The sequence below is a fragment of the Piliocolobus tephrosceles genome, chromosome 1 (genome assembly GCF_002776525.5).
Source record: "Piliocolobus tephrosceles isolate RC106 chromosome 1, ASM277652v3, whole genome shotgun sequence".
NCBI classification, from domain to species: domain Eukaryota; kingdom Metazoa; phylum Chordata; class Mammalia; order Primates; family Cercopithecidae; genus Piliocolobus; species Piliocolobus tephrosceles.
In genome coordinates, this window is record NC_045434.1 from 156,634,662 (window position 1) to 156,648,267 (window position 13,606).

The following is a 13,606-nucleotide window of genomic DNA, read 5'->3' on the forward strand; positions in this document are numbered from 1 at the left end:
TACTTTTAAGTTAATAACTGGGCAAAAAGAAATATAAAAATCAGAACATATTTTAAACTGATCTTAGTGAAAAGAGTATCTCAAAACTTATTTCACACAGATAAAGAAGTATGTAGAAGGCAGCTCAAAGCCATTAATAATACTTTTCAAAAAGAAGAAAGGCTGAAAATTAATGTGCTATCATTCCTTTATAATCAGTTAGAATAAAACATTTCATAGAACATTCACTTGAGCAGTTAGAACAGAAAAAATTAAAGAAAATGAAGGGAAAAAGAAATAATAAAGAAACATTGTCTTAATTACTACAGAGTTAAATTGAGTCTTGCTGATAGCACAAATTCTCCCATTTTGCATCTTTTTCAAGAGTGCTTTAGCATTCTTTGGGTTTTGACTTTCCATATATAGTTTAGAATCAGCTTGTCAAGTTCTAAAAAAATTGTTAAGAATTTAACAGAGATCCTATTGAGACTGTTTTGAGTCTATAACAATGAAAAGGAAATGGATATCCTCTAATTATTCAGTCCTAAAATTTATGACTATCTGTCTCTATATACTGAGTTCTACTCTAACATGAGATGTAAACCTTGTCTGATTTTTTCCATAGAAATCCCTGAACATCTTGTTAGATGTTTTTCACAGGAACTTCATGTTTTTGAAATTATTTTAAATGATGCATTTTTTAAAAATTTCATTTTCTGTTTCTTGATGGCATATAGAAATATACTTGATTTTTAAAGTATTTTTTAAAATAACAGTTTTATAGGTCTATTATTCATATATCATAAAGTTCACTCTTTCATAGCATACAATTTGCTAGGTTTAGTAAATTAACAGAGTGACTATATGCTAACAGAGTGATGCAATCATCACGACTAATTTCAAAATATTATCATCACACCAAAATGCGCCTCTTCCGCATTAGCAGTCACTCCCCTTTCACCAGCTTCCTCCATCCCTGGCAACCACTGATCTACTTTCTGTGTTTATGGACTTGCCTATTCTGGACAGTTCACATAAATAAAATCTTGGGGTCTTTATTAACTGGCTTCCTTCTCTTAGCATAACGTTTTCAAGGATCATCCATGTTGTAGCATTTATCAGCACTTCATTCCTTTTTATTACCTAGTAATATTCCATTGTATGGATATACCTCAGTTTGTTTATCCATTCATCAGGGTAGGGGCATTTGGGTAGTTTCTATTTTTTGGTTAATATGAAGAATGTTGCTACTAAAACTTCTGTGCAATTTTTTGTGTGGATGTATATTTTCATCTGTCTTAGGTATATACCTAGGAATCAAATTACTGGGTCATATTACCATGTGACTATATTAAACACTTATGTTTAGCATTTGAAAATAATTCATGTCACTTTCAGATGGAAGCATTTAAAGATGGCTCATGAGTGTTCACGCTCTCCTTTCCCCTACCACACCAAATGGCAAAGTTCCATGTTCCAGATTGTTACAGTTACAAAATAATAGAGTTTCCCTGAACTTAGACCTCCAAGTTATTACATGGAGAAGTTGTCCCAGAGAGTTGTCTTAGTCCATAGGAGACTTAGCATCAATGAAGAATTGCATTAAGCCCATGGGATTTGAAGATTGTTTGTTACTGCAGCATAACCTAACCTATCCTCACAGACACCAGGCTCAATTTCACCAGTAATTAAAGTAGTAAATATTAATGAGATAATACCCATCAGATGGCAAAAAATTAAATGTTCTGGCAATACGCAGTTTGTCCATCTGGTGTAGAGCAATAAAAACAGGAATGGAAATTGGTGAATCCACACTAAAAATGTGTGGCATTATCTAATAAAGTTGAAGTCTACAAGTCCTGCTATCCCATAATTTGTCTACTGGTTTTAGGCTCTAAAGAAACTCCTGTATACCAGCACACTTGTAGATGGATCATAGCTGCTTTATTTATAGTGGCAAAAAGGAAGGAAGGGAGGAAGGCAGGAAGGAAGAAGTGATGGGTGAGGGAAGAAGAAAGGAAGGAAATTAAATATGCACAATCAGAATTCATTTTTTAAATTAATGCGTTACACTTATACAACTGAATATATCCAGTAATAAAAATAAACAAACAACAGCATTCAATCACCAAAAAAAGTATTGAGCACCTCTTTACATGTTAGGCCCTATTTCACATACTAGGGACATAATAGTGAGCAAAACAGGACAAAATTCTGCCCTTGTGGAGTTTACATTCTAATGGAAATGGGACAGAAAAAAAAAGATAATTAAGAAGTCATACAGTATTTTATAAGGTAAAAATATGCTATAGGGAGACACAGAGGAGAGGAGAGGAGATAAAAAGAAACGAAAGGAAAGGAAAGGGAAAATAATATATTACAAGGTAAGAAGATATGCAATTTTAAATACTGTAATCAGAGTAGGCCTCATTGAAAAGGAGACATCTGAACAAAAACTTAAAAGAAGTGACAGTAACAACGCAAACCATGTGGAAATCGGGAGGACAAGCATTCAAGGCAGGGAAAGCTAACATGAAAAGTTGGTTTCTAATCCAGTCAAGAAATAGCAAGGAGCCCAGTGTGGCTGGACTGAGTAAAGTGAAAGCAAGAACAGTAGGAAGTGAGACCAGATAGGTAAAGTGGCAGGCAGAATGATCAGGTAGGGCCTTGGAAGTTATCCTAAGGACTTTGGTTTTTACTCTGTGTGAACCAGAAATCCATGGAGAGTTTGGAGCAGAAAAGTGACATGATCTGACACACATTATAAAATGAGAGCTCTGATTGCTATTTTCAGAATGTATTGAAGAGGGCAAAAGGTAAAAGCAGGGAGAACAGTTTGGAGGTCCTTGCAATAACCCACATGAGAGTTGATGGAACCTTGTACTAAGGTGGGAGCTGTCACTGGCGTTTGAACCAGAGCAATGCCATCTTGAGTAGGGGCTGAGTAAAATGAGGTTGAGACCTACTGGGCTGCATTCCCAAACAGTTAAGGCATTCTAGGTCACAGGATGAGATAGGAGGTCAGGACAAGATACACACATAAAGACGTTACTGATAAAACAGGTTGCAGTAAAGAAGATGGCCAAAACCCACCAAAATCAAGATGACAACGAGAGTGACCTCTAGTTATCCCCACTACTACACTCCCACCAGCACCATGACAGTTTACAGATGCCATGGCAACGTCAGAAATTACCCAATATGGTCTGAAAAGGGGAGGCATGAATAATCCACCCCTTGTTCAGCATATCATCAAGAAATAGTCATAAAAATGGGCAACCAGCAGACCTTGGGGCTGTTCTGTCTGTGGAGTAGCCATTCTTTTATTCCTTTACTTTCCAAATAAACTTATTTTCACTTTACTCTACCTAATTTCCCTGAATTCTTTCTTGCACGAGATCCAAGAACCCTCTCTTAGGGTCTCAATCGGAACCCCTTTCCTATAACGGAGCCATGGAAGTAATGAGAAGTCATTATATTCTGGATTTATTTTGAAGATAGAGCACAGAGAATTCCCCAACACATTACAAATGAGGTATGAGAGAATAGGAGGAATCAAAGATGACTCCAAGGTTTGGGGCCTCACTACCTTGAAAGATGGAGATGAGGAAGACTGAAGATAGTGCAGGTTTGGGAAAGATGAAGATTCCATTTGGAGAATTTGAACTGGAGATGCCTACTAGACATCCAAATGGAAATGCTCAGTAGACAGCTGGATATAAAGATCTGAAGTCCAGAGGGAGGAGTCAAGGCTTGAGCTATCACTTTCAGAATCATCAACACACATACATAAACAGATTGCATGAAATCATCAAAAAGCATGGAGAGAAACAAGCTACACCTTAAGGTACTCCAAGGTTAAAACCTCTAAGAGAAGAGGAGAGGCTAGCACAGGAGACAGAAAGGAGCAGCCAGTGAAGAAGGAAGAAAATCAACAATGCATGTTGTCCTGGAAGTCAGTAAGGGACTGTTTCAAGGAGCAGAGTAATAACCGTGACAATGCTACCAGTAGTGAAGTAAAATGAACACTGACAACTGACTATTGGATGAGCAAAGGTAATATCATTGGTGAACTTGACAGTAGTAGACCTTGACGTAGTTTTAGCACAATATTGAAAACAAAAGATTAATAGGAATGAGTTTTTTAAACAGTGTGAAGAGAATAATTAGAGACAGGGAATAGAGACAACCTTTTTTTTTTTTGAGACAGAGTCTCACTTGTCTCCCAGGCTGGAGTGCAGTGGTGCAATCTTGGCTCACTGCAACCTCCATCTCCCATGTTCAATCAATTATCTGCCTCAGCCTCCTGAGTAGCTGGTATTACAGGTGCCTGCCACCAGGCCCGTATAATTTTTTTATATTTTTAGTAGAGACGGGATTTCACCATCTTGGCTAGGCTGGTCTTGAACTCCTGACCTTGTGATCCACCCAACTCAGCCTCTGAAAGTGCTACGATTACAGGCATAAGCCACCATGGCAGACCGAGACAACTCTTTCAAAAAATGTTGTTTTAAAGGAAAGAGAAGAAATCCCTTAATCTCACAAACATGTTAAGCAAAATAATCTATGAATGAATGCCTACTATAATCATATAAAACTTTTTTTGGGCCAGGCATGGTGGCTTACACCTGTAATCCCAGCACTTTGGGAGGCCAAGGCAGGCGGATCATGAGGTCAGGGGATTGAGACCATCTGGCTAACATGGTGAAACCCCATCTCTACTAAAAATACAAAAAAAAAAAAAAAAAAAAACATAGCCGGGTGTGGTGGCACACACTTGTAATCCCAGCTACTTGGGAGGCTGAGACAGGAGATTGCTTGAACCCGGGAGGCGAAGGTTGCAGTGAGCTGGGATCGCGCCACTGCACTCCAACCTGGGTAACAGAGAGAGACTCCATCTCTAAATAAATAAATAACTTTAAAAAAGGGTAAATTAGATTTGTGATGAAGAAGGAACAAACAAGAAGTTTTGGGATGTTTGCAATGTTCCTTTTTTGGGGGTGGTGAGTAGTGAGAAATTTGCCTTATAATTACCTGTTATATGGCCAGGTGCAGTGGCTCACGCCTGTAATCCCAGCACTTTGGGAGGCCGAGGCAGGTGAATCACCTGAGGTTGGGAGTTTGAGACCAGCCTGACCAATATAGAGAAACCCCGTCTCTATTAAAAATATAAAATTAGCCAGGCGTGGTGGCACATGCCTGTAATCTCAGCTACTCAGGAGACTGAGGCAGGAGAATTGCTTGAACCCAGGAGGCAGAGGTTGTGGTGAGCTGAGATGGCGTCATGGCTCTCCAGCCTGGGCAACAAGAGTGAAACTCCATCTCAAAAAATAAAAAATAAAAATAAAAAAAAATTACCTGTTGTAATGATTTATCATATTATCTGTCAATCATTAAATTTGTTTTATATGCTTCTCCCTATATTCGTTACAGTTCACATTTTTTAAAGATTTTATTTATAGTTATGTAAGATTTGTAGTTTAAAATGTTTTAAATATTAATAAGATTATGTGTGAAGATAACAGGTAATATCACTATTAAGTCACAGAAAGTATTAAATCAGCCTGGGCAACACAGCAAGACCCCATCTCTACCAAAAAACAAAAAACATGTTTGAGAAGGAATATTCCAAACTATAAGCAGATCGTATTTGAATAGCAACTCCAAAAGGTTGTATGTACTGAGTCTGGCCAGTAGGTGAATATTTGCAACTTTCTAATTTAATTAAAACTGGAATTTGTAAATCACATAAAGTATTAAGAATTAGAGCAGACTATAAGCCTTTTTATTCAATTTTAACTCCACAGGACATACTCTTTAAGTGGGTGTGTTTGGCTTTCAGTATGAAAAATGCAGTACAATATCTGCCGACAGAGTTTTTTTTTTTTTTTTTTTTTTCCTGAATACTTTTAGTATTTATTTCCAAGACCTCCCGGAAATACTGCACTTCACAAATATACACCATTTGGTCCTATTGTAGTGATCTAAGTGTGAAGAGATTACTTTTTTCTCAGTAAATTGGTGAGAGAGTAAGTCCCCACATTACAAAGGAGGAACAGAGCCTCTGCCAACCCTGATGGCACTCCCAAGCCATGAATGAGTTGGCTGTGGACCGTGAGCTGTCAGATGCATCCAGTTTCAGTTGTTTTCCAAATGATTAGCAACGAGGGTATATTTGAGTTCTACGATTCCCTGTTCACTCAACAAGCAATTTACTTAAATCTCTGAGCATCTGTTTCAACGGAGATGACTATCCCTACTTCGCCAGAGAATATGAGGGAAGATAAATGCCTGAATAACTTATGACATTTCCAGCCCAAAGGCAAAAAGGCACTGAAAATAAGTCAAAATGTGCTCATAAAAAAGTACTTCAAATCCATTTCACTCTCCCAAATTGCACACAAAGCACATGTGGGTTAGAAAAGATTGTTTTGTTATTTTGAATCCAAGCCACCGAAAAGAGGCAGAAATATTCTTAAACCTGTCCTTACTAGTGATAACTAAGTTTCAAATAATCTTGAAAACGCTACTGATAAAACATGAGAAGCAGCAACAAAAGCTACTCTAACATTCTCTGTCTGCTAAAACAACCCGACATTTTCTTTTAATCAAAAAGAGAAGTACAAAGTACACTAACCCTTCACAGTACATACTCACTGTACAACTTGTGTGTGTGTGTGTCCATTCCTAATTTCTGGTTTATCTGTTTAGTTAATCTCTGCTATTTTCTGGGATTCATTCCAAGGCAACTAACTGCATTACTAAAATTGGCATCTCTGCTATTGTGCTTAATTTCAGAGTGGCTCAGAAGTGACCTGAAACCAATTTTTTAACATTCTGCCCACAACTTCATGCTAAAAAGTAGCGAGCACTGTTCAAGAACAATAATTGATAGGAAAGGGGCAATGTTTGTTTACCTCTAAACACATTTTTATTTCCTCCAGATGGACAATACTTAAACAGAAAACGTGCTATGCTAAAGCCATGTATTTTTGTTGCAGTGTTGCAAATACTGGCTTAAAGATTATTTAAGGTAATATGAGAGGTGTAAATATTCATATAAATCTATATGTTTCTGAGCTCTTTATAAATGTTTTTCTCTGCATCTTTTGGTTGGAAAATCCTAAAAGCCTAAGTCATAAATGCATATAAACTAATGCCAAGATTAACACAGATTGTTTTTATTTCATGAAATTATGAAACTAGCAATGTTTGTAACAAATTAAAGAGTTAAGTAATTTTACTTTTTTATTCTAGGGTATACCTTAGATATTCTCAAAAGCCCCTCAGAAATTATCTTAATCCAACCCTCTAACTTGAAAAAATGAGGAAACTGAGGCCCACTGAGGTTAAACTAACCACAGTGTCATAAATAATAAACAGGAAATCATACCAAAACTCAGATTTTCGGATTCCAAGTCCAGAGCCGTGAAAGGGTATTTGTTTCAATATACTTTAATACTTACAGAAATAAACGTTAACAGAGGACACCCCAAGCAACCCTTCAGTATAAAGAACTCCATTAGGCTGACAAGAGCCCAGAATTCTAATCTGTCTGCAAACACAAGTCCTAGAAATAACACCAGAAATAGCCAGTTTTTAAATGGCACCACACCTGGGGTTTCCAAATGATTCCTTAGTTGGGTCTCTTTCTCACCACTACAAATCCCTTTCAGTACGTGGTTTGGTTGGGATTGGGTTTGGGGTTTTGCTGCTGATGCTGCTGCTGCTGTTGTTTAATTTGCTTGCAGGGAGTGGGGGGAGGTGGGAAACAAAAGCTTAGGTCTAAACCATCCCTACAGCACAATTATTTTTTCTCTTGTCATTCGAACCAGCAAATCCTCTTCAGGGCCCCGGGGCTTACTGTTTTAGGTGGCAGTCCCTTCAGTTTCCAAAGTAGGCAGGAAGCCTGGAAAAGAAGTTGGCGGGGTGGCATGCTCTCTCGGTGGTCCTGGGCAGGTTCGCGCCAGGCGCGGCCGGCTGCTCTCAGCCGTGCGCCCAGATCTTCCTCGCCCCGCGGGAGCCGAGAGTCGCCCGGCGTCGCACCCACCCCACCCCCGCCGCCCGCCGGACGCTGACCCCTCTGGTGGTCCCGTTAAGCTGCCCCGGACTCCTGGTCCCTAAGCGGCCCGCGGAGCTCCGCGTCTGCCACGCGCGTCCCAAAGCCCCATTCTCGAGCTACCCGGAGCGGGAAGAGGTGGCAATAGAAGGTGCCGGAGAGGGAAGCGGGTCCCACCTTGATCCGGATCCGGGGGTCCAACTCGACCGAAGGCAGAGATGGCGGCGGCGCCGGGGCTCAGGCACCTGCGTCGCGCGCGCTCGGCCGGCCGTGGGCTCTGCGATGGGGCCGCTCCGAACTCCTCGCCCAAGGTGCGGGGCAAGTCTCAGGAGAGAGGAGCGCAGCCGAGTGCGTGGGGAGGTGGGGCTGAGCAGGAGCGGGCTGGGGTGGGAAGAAGGGAGGGAAGAGTCGGGTGGCCGCCCGCGCGCGGCTCGCGCGCGCCCCGCGCCCTCCGCAGCCGCCCCTGGGCGGGAGGAGCGGACTCGAGCTGTCAGGACGGCCGCGCAGGTGGCCGGGGGCGGCGGCGGTGAATGCCGCTGCGGGTGGCCGCGGGCCCGCGGGAGGAGAGACCCGGCGCTGGGGAGGGAGGACCCCCTGCCCGCAGAGAGGCCGAGAGCCCAGGCGAACCCAGCAAGCACGCGGCGCCGCGAGTTCCCTGGCAGTCACCCCTGCGTCCCGGTGGCTGCAGGCTTGAGATAGGCAGTGGGGTTCCCCTGTTCCTCCCACCCCCAGACTTCCAGAACTCTGCAGCAGCAGGTGTGTAAAATGCTACAATTAAGGGTGCAATAAGTGGGAGGAGTGGGAAAAGAAAGCTCAATGGAAAAGATCAAAACAAGTGAGGTCATGAGTTTCCTGATACCAGGGATGCTTCCACCCGCATCTTCGTCATGTTTGTCAGGAAGGCTGAAGAGGGCATTTGCGCATCTGGTAGGTGGGGGTGTTTGGAGGGGATTGAGCTATATGACCACCACTCTTTCAATCCTGAAATTAAACGTTTGACGTAGCAATTTTTTTTTTGAAAGTATCCTTGGACAGTCTGATTCCAACTCCAAAGTAAATAGACATTTTCCGGCCCTCCACTCAAAATGTTCATTCATTATTTGTCTGTGTATTAAATACATCTTTATTGAGGAGACAGATATGCCAGACAATATGCTAGATGCAGTTACAGTGTTCCTTGAACTTAGAGTTAGGGGTGGAAGGACAGACAGATAAGCACGTATTCATATAATTACCATCAGGACTGGGTGATATGAAGGAAACCAACAGGGTAAGGAAGAAAGAATGAAACGTAGTGGACATTCTCTAGATTGGATGGATGGCTAATTTTTAAAGGCCTCTACTTAATTTGACTAATGGCCTCATAGGAGGAAGCATTCAAGGCACACAGGCAAAGTGAGTTACTGGAAGTAGCCCACACATGGGTAGGCCAGAAGCAAGGTCTCCCGGCTCCCTGGCCCAGCTGCTGTGCGTTATGGAAGGAACCTTGCTATAACTTTGCAAATTGAGCTTCTCCTTCATAGGAATCGCGTCTCAGGACCAATGTCACTTTTTTGAATAACACTTGGATCTCCAGACCAGTTGTTGAAGTCACTTTATTCAGAAATGTCATATTTGTGTACTAAATGGGCTTTCACTGCTATCTGTGGTAGGCAAAAAATAACCCAGAAACACTAACCCTTGGATTTCCACCAAACCTCAACAAACAGACAGGTGTCTCTATTGGATGGAGACAAGAATTGAGGTAGGTTTCTCCAGATTATTTAGAAAACAAAACAATATAAAAAGAGTCTTTAATTAAATAATCAGTACTAACTAACACATTAGTTTCCTAGGTCTGCTGTAACAAATTACGACAGACTTGACGCTCAGACAGAGATGTATTCTCTTATTGCTCTGGAGACTAAAATTCCAAAATCAAAGTTTCAGCAGGTCTGTACTGGCTCCCAAGGCTCTAGGGGAAAATCCTTCCTTGCATCTGGTGGCTTCAGGAATTCCTTGGCTTGTGACCACATAACTCCAGTCTCTGCCTTCATCTTCACATGCCTTCTCCTCTGTGTCTGTGCCTTCTTCTCTTCTTTCTGTTGTAAAGGACATTTGTCATTGGATTTAGGGACCAACCAGATAATTCAGGATGGTCTCATCTCAAGATTCTTAACTTAGTTACATCTGCAAAGACCCTTTTTCCAAATAAGGTCATGTTCACAGGGTACAGGAATTAGGATGTGGACATTTTTGGTGGGAAGTCACCATTTAACCCACTATAACTAGTAAACTAATAGAGATCAAAATCATTGTCTACTGTGGTATCGGGTGTCATTCCAGCATCATTATTTGAAATTGTATTGGCACTAAATATAATTAATTATTTCATTGTGAACTACTAAAAATAAGTATCACTGGGCATGGTGGCTCAGGCCTGTAATTCTAGCACTTTGGGAGACTGAAGCGGGCACACCACTTGAGCCCAGGAGTTCACGACCACCCTGACCAACACGGTGAAACACCATCTCCATTAAAAATACAAAAATTAGCTGGGTGTGGTGATGCACACCTGTAATCTCAACTACGTGGAGGGTTGAGGCAGGAGAATCAGTTGAATCCAGGAGGCAGAGGTTGCAGTGAACCGAGATCGCACCACTGCACTCCAGCCTTGGTGACAGTGAAACTCCATCTCAAAAAAGTAAATAAATAATAAAAAATAAAAATAAATATCATTAAACCTGGGCATTTTGAAGAATAACTGTCCTGTAGGAAGCAAGTACAAAGGCTCAAACCCTCAACTTGTGTTTGAGTTGCAGGCAATCCTTGAAGGCCAAGCATGGCACCTCATAAGTGACCGTTGTTACAGAAATGCATCCTAAATACATCTCTATAGATTTCTGATAATGTGCCAATACTGCGCTCCGAGTGACAGGGTCCTTATAGAATTTACATTCTAGTCTAGGAGATACCTTTGAATCTCATTTCATCTGGCACAATATTGGGTACATACCTGAAGCCTGATAAAGAACTGTGAATGAATACATGAGTAAATACTAAGCAGCTAAGCACATTATTACTACAGCGAAAAACATCTCTACAATAAGAAGATAGAATTTGCTAGAGCAAAGCAGATTAACACCCTGACTCATTCACTATTCTCTTGAGGGAAGGGAAAAAAAAAAACCCTAAAAGGAAAGCTTTGATGTGAAAAAGAAATTAATGAGATCACCTATCCTCTCTTTTGAAAAAAAATCAATACTATGCTCATTTACACAGATACAGATCCTGCTGGGAACAATGAATCATGACTAAAATTATAGTTACTTAAATCAGGAGAAATATTTTATCCAAGTATTTTAGTTGTTAGTTTCAAAAATATAAACATTGCTCAACTATTAAGTTGAAAATATTGATATGCCACTTCTTGAAACTCTTTACAAATAATGATTTGAATGACTCCCTTTTCTTCCCGGCTTAACTCTTTTCTCTTTGACTTTCCTTCCTATTCTTCCACTCTTACAATTTTAAGCGATCAACCTATACCTTAATAACTACCAAACCGGGTCTCATTCATTGACTTACGTGGGTTACAGGTCCATCCCTGCACCAGTCGTGTGGCCACTGAGTTGGAATATGATGACTGCCCAAGTATGTCACCTGACCTGGAAAATGGGGGATATGAAGAGGGTTATTCTTAACCTAACCAAATTACTGAATGCAGGGAGAAAGTGGAACCCCAAAATAAAATTAGGGTGCTTTTACTGATGGGGAAGTTGTCAAAGAAAAGCACATATATCCACTACAGTAGACACTCAGAAAAGCTTGTGGTTGAACTGACCGTAGTTCTAAATAAAACAGTGGCTCAACTTGGCCATGATACCCTAAATGTCTTTTGGAAAGTTTTTCAGAATAAAATAATAATTATAACTATGATTATATGTCTAATTACCACACAAATCTTAAAAATTTGCATTCAAAAATGCATATAAAAGCCTCCCGAGTAGCTGGAATTACAGACACCCACCACCACACCCACGTAATTTTTGTATTTTTAGTAGAGACGGGGTATCACAATGTTGACCACGCTGGTCTCAAACTCCTGATGTCAATTGATCTGCCCGCCTCAGCCTCCCAAAGTGCTGGGATTACAGGTGTGAGCCACCATGCCCAGCCAGCAATAGACTATTTAAATAGTACCAATGCCATTTCCAGCCAAAAGAAATTTATATTTAATGTACATGAAACTTTTAACTCCTCATGGAAAAACAATTTACAACTTGTAAGTTGCAACTGCTAATTCAAGAACTATTGTGTTCAATAAGCCAATGATATAGAACTATTTCTATTTTGGTTCCTAACATATCTCTGAGAATAAATCCCTTTAAAACCTAAATGACCAAGTAAAAATAAATTATTGTGTTATGTGAGGTGGCAGCTTTGGTTAATGGAATAAGTGATAGAAGACACTGTGACAGTCTTTTTGATGTATCAATATGGCTAGGCTGCAGTCCCCAATTACATAATCAAACACTAATCCAGGAGTTGCTAGATGTCATTAAAGTCCATCATCAGTTGACTATACATAAAACAGATTATCCTAGATAATCATGGTGGGCCTGGTTCTGTCAAGCCTTTCAGTCAGATGGCTGTTTTAAAGGTTTATGATCAGACAAAAGGCCTTAACCCTTTTTCCATTTAGGACAAAAAAGTACAGCTCACTGCCAGCACTCATTTAATTTTACATTAGACACATTCTTTGAGGCTGAAGCAAATCTGACTGATTTTCAATGTGAAAATAAAATATAAAAACTGTTCTTGGAGTTATTTCTAAACAGAGCTAACACCAGAATCATCTGAATCATCAGAATCATCTATTGTGGAAAAATCAGGTTAATCAAATGAATCTTCAGCCAACAACTGTTGGGAACAGGCCCCCACATCTGGCCATAAACTGGCCCCAAAACTGGCCATAAGCAAAATCTCTGCAGCACTGTGACATGTTTGTGATGGCCATGACGCCCACGCTGAAGGTTGTGGGTTTACCGGAATGAGGGCAAGGAACACTGGGCCTAGCCAGGACCGAAAACCGCTTAAAGGTGGTTCTTAAACCACAAACAATAGCATGAGTGATCTGTACCTTAAGGACATTATTAACAGGCTATTGGTAGAAATACAGACATGAAAGTGGCTGCTGGAAACCAGACGCAGTGGCTCACACCTGTGATCCCAGCACTTTAGGAAACCTAGGCGGGCAGATCACTTGAACCCAGGAGTTTGAGACCAGCCTGGGAACATGGCAAAACCCTGTCTCTACTGAAAATACAAAAATTAGCAGGGTGTGGTGGTGTGCACCTGTAGTCCCAGCTACTTGGGAGACTGAGGTGGGAGAATTGCTTGAACCCGGGAGGTGGAGGTTGCAGTAGACTGAGATCACACCACTGCACTCCAGCCTGGGTGACAAAGTGAGACTCGGAAGGAAGGAAGGAAGGAAGGAAGGAAGGAAGGAAGGAAGGAAGGAAGGAAGGAAGGAAGGAAAGAAGGAAGGAAGGAAGGGAGGGAGGGAGGGAGGGAGGGAGGGAGGGA

The 13,606-nt window shown here is 41.0% G+C and overlaps 1 long non-coding RNA gene across 1 annotated transcript in view; it reads right to left on the reverse strand.

Moving 5' to 3' along the window:
- Positions 1–9,635: 9,635 nt before the first annotated feature.
- The window catches only part of LOC111541324, a 15,057-nt gene continuing 11,086 nt past the window's right edge, over positions 9,636–13,606 (reverse strand). Inside the window, exons 3-4 of the long non-coding RNA XR_002731251.1 lie at positions 11,606–11,685; positions 9,636–10,119 (exon numbers count right to left, since the gene is read on the reverse strand). This is a non-coding gene — a long non-coding RNA (uncharacterized LOC111541324). The remainder of the gene's footprint in view (positions 10,120–11,605; positions 11,686–13,606) is intronic.